The sequence below is a fragment of the Etheostoma spectabile genome, chromosome 5 (assembly GCF_008692095.1).
Source record: "Etheostoma spectabile isolate EspeVRDwgs_2016 chromosome 5, UIUC_Espe_1.0, whole genome shotgun sequence".
Classification (NCBI taxonomy): Eukaryota; Metazoa; Chordata; class Actinopteri; order Perciformes; family Percidae; genus Etheostoma; species Etheostoma spectabile.
In genome coordinates, this window is record NC_045737.1 from 11,542,646 (window position 1) to 11,546,465 (window position 3,820).

The 3,820-nt window shown below is 40.9% G+C and overlaps 1 protein-coding gene across 2 annotated transcripts in view; it reads right to left on the bottom strand.

Moving 5' to 3' along the window:
* The window catches only part of pdlim2 (PDZ and LIM domain 2 (mystique)), a 38,646-nt gene that overhangs the window by 33,568 nt on the left and 1,258 nt on the right, over positions 1 to 3,820 (bottom strand). Inside the window, exon 1 of one of the 2 annotated variants that reach the window (XM_032517034.1) lies at positions 1,444 to 1,766. The exons of the other annotated variant lie outside the window; for it this stretch is intronic. The gene's annotated coding sequence lies outside the window, so the exon portion shown is untranslated. Of the gene's footprint in view, positions 1 to 1,443; positions 1,767 to 3,820 lie in introns of those variants that run through there. 2 annotated transcript variants of the gene reach the window in all.

Genomic DNA, 3,820 nt, shown 5'->3' on the forward strand with positions numbered 1-3,820 from the left:
TGCAATATTACAGTTACTGGAAGAACTCAAAGATGACATTGAATCTCCGACTCAGCATTTGTATTCCACTCCAACAGTTGGTAGACTCCTCGCTACATTACACAAATTGGCATCAGGATCATTTCAAACAGTTATAGCATCAGCAGTGGGAATATGGCAGCCTGCACACAGCCGTCATCATAGCACCAGTACTTAATGCTTTGCTACAGCGCAATTTACGGTCTAGTGGGCGGAGAAAGGCGCTGAACACCTGATGAACTGCAGGTTTGGTAAAGACGACGTAAGTTGAAGTATCACGGTATGAGATGTTCAGCAGGTAAACAAGACCATATTGAGCTCAGACTGCATCTCAGTTTCCATTGGGACATTTCCCCTCTCTGGTGAAAATTTGAGCCTGTAATGTATATACACTCAATATTTTTAAGACCTTTTGGTACTTGTCACATTTTGACTGTGTCCCTACAGGCAAATGAGACATTGGTGGTATGAAGGGGAAGAACAGGCCTTTCGAAATATTCGATTCAAGGCTCATTGCTCCGACCTGCAGAGCCTCAAGGGTTTCATTTGTAATTTGTATCTGTAAAAAAGGTTTTCCCAAAAACATATTTTGTTCCCATGGTGAAAACTTTATAAAAAAGGAAAAAAGGACACCATTGGGTCAAAACCAGAAACCTATATTGTTTTTCTCAAACATTTGGTGACCCTAGTCTTTGACATACGTACAGCAGAATTTTTCGGTCACATACACGTGGCGTTTGCTGCGTCTGAGTGCAACTGCAGCAGTATTGTCGGTTTATTTGCCTTTGACTACAAATGAGAAAAGACATGCTACAGACTCAGTCTAACTCCTTGGTGGTCAGAGTGTCATTAAGCCTGAGATTCATAGACACTCAACAACACCAAACTGGTGCGCAACCTTCAATTTAGCATGTTTACCTAACATAACGTACCATAACATGCAGTTACGGGTAGTTTGGGCTCAATGAGTGAAACTTGCTAACACAAGTCTGAAGCTGTGTGTGTATTATTTAATGGAGCGTGGCGAAAAATAACGATGACTGACACATGAGTCATTATTTTTGATCACCACAACACAGTTATGGCAACAAGCCGCCATGTTGATGGATATATTTGTGTTATTGAAAAGTGAAAAAAAAGCATTAAGGAGAGAATACACAGGCCCTGCAGAGTGAAATGGCCAACCAATTAATGTGCATTACCATCATAATGTTTATCAAAGTAAATCCAAGAATTAACACCTCATTCATTCATTCCGAGGAATGAAACTGTTGGAAAAGCAAGTGGCTACCATATGTATGTGGAAATCAAATATTGCATCAGATCAACTGCTGAGTAAACCTTAGTATAATTAAATATCTGGCAGGCAAACTTGGCCACCTACATCAACTCCTCACCTCCTCCCTGAATCGCTACAGAGCTTACCTGAGACTGTTTTTCTTCTGCTTGAAGTCTGGGCAGAAATCCACCGGATAGAAATGAACAAGCACTGGCTCTACAACATGCTGAATACTAAAAGAATGGCTGATGAGCATAGCAGACACAGTACATCTAACTGAAAGTGCTGGCTGAGCTTTGATGCAAAGGGCACACTTGTTCAGATGATCCAGTGTGGCTGCAGGGGGAATATTCCTAGAATGAATCACTTGTCGAATGCTCTCGGCTGGTGGCCATACCCCTGTGTAAAATTTCCACAGCCTTCGTCAGTGATGCGGTCTGATGTTGACTCTACCCTGTGTGTTACGCACTACACTGACAGCTCGGCACCTACCTGGACACACACCTACTGAATTAAAAAGGAAAGGAATGTGTTAGAAAGCCTCTCCCTGGACTGAGCACAGTGACATACCATGCTGGGCATTCTCCAAAATCACACCCATTTGGTCAGATAAAGTTGCAGTCTCTAGGGAGATGAGAAGATATCAAAACAACTTTGTAGTCAAAAAAAAAAAAAAAGGGGTGTTGGTTGGAGTTTCTTCCTTGTTATATATATAGAGATATTTATTGATAATAGCACTCACAGTATGTGTCACCAAATAATTACACACTGTGCCATACCTGTAGTATTCGCGGGTTACTCCCTATTTTCATGAGAAAACCTTTAAAGGGAGCACACTCTTGTAGGGTTTCAACAAGTCATTTTAGGGACTTTTTTGGGCTTTGGGAAAAACTGATCCACTTTTTCATTCACCATTTGAAATTTAGATCAAACAACTAATCCATTGATCAAGAAAATAAATCAGTTTAATTGACTAGGACAATAATGGTTAGTAGCTGCCCTAATCCTTTATCACTAATCGACATGACTGTGTCCGATGTGAAGTTTCTGATACATGAACTTGCGCATGGGCCGATACGGAGTACTGATCTGATACCAGTGTGTCATATATTTTATTTTGTCTTAACAGCTGTATACTACTATCCATGTATGGATGTGATTTCTATCATTGATGTCTGTCTGGCTAAGGTTAAACTCTTTGTGAAACATGAAAAAACAAAAAAAAGAATGCCACAGAACTCTTTTATTGCCCAGTTTGGCAGTCTGTTATACCGGAAAAACAACATAAATAAACTACTTTAACGTAGAATTTCCTTTGATTTTTTTTTTTTTTTTTTTAACGTGTCATCAGATCGGTGTATAAACTCAAGTACTTCCCGATACCAGTGTTTTAGGCAGTATCAGAGGAGATACTGATACTGGCATCAGCACATCTATTTGTAACAAGACAAGAACAACATGTTAGTGGTTCCACTTAACTCCCTCGGCATCACCATCATACTCATCATCATCATCATCATCATCTGGAGATCATGTTACTGCCATTCACACTGAACAGGCTCCACACTCTGCTGCTCGGCAATCAGGCCAAATCACCACATCCTCTGCATGCACCATTATGCCCTCCTCACAAAAGACATGCCAACCACCACTTTGTTCATTACATGCACACTCTTGAAATACACCCCTGCAACGATGCACCTCGGTGCATTCAGTGGCACGCTTGAAGCTTGGTAAGAAACATCCTCTGCCTCACACACAAACACACGAAAATTTGAAGTAATATAAAAGAAAGAACAGTCAGAAATATCCTGCGATGTCTGCGCCTCAGCTAAAACTGAAAACCACACACACACACCAAAAACCACTTTCACCATTCAGACTCAGATGATACCAACTTCCTGCATAACCATAAACACGTTCATCACAGAGGAAAACTAACTGTTAGAGGCCCTAAAGTAAATTAAAACCTCAATGCAATTGTATAACACAGATTCTTTTCCCCAGTTAGAAGGAACGGAGTCTGCCCTGCTTTCTTGAAAAGCCACCACGTCGCTCAATCCAAAATTACAGTGGGCTGTTTTTGGTTCCTGGATGGCTTTAGCCCTGTCCTATCTTGAGAAACAGCACAGTGTCAAAAAAAAAAAAAGCAACAGCACCAGGAAACAAACACACTATAAAGTGAGAGCAGGATTAGGTAGAGCAGGCACATGAAAGGCAGCCGGGCACCATCACAATGGGGAAGGTACACAAACAGCAGGCGGGGTGGGGGGGTGATGGGTGATGGGGATATGAGGTTTCATGGGGACTGTTCTGGATTGTACATGAAGTCTGTGAAACAACTCAAAGTACTTTCCCACCTGCTGAGCTCACAAGCCAGGGCTATTTATTTATGAACATTTGATTAAGTGAATAGGAGGAACAGTTATGTTTTGTATGTATATTTGTTTTCTGTATTTATTTCATATGTTTGCACCATTTACCAAGGCAAATTTCATGTAAGTGTACTTATTGTGGCAAAAA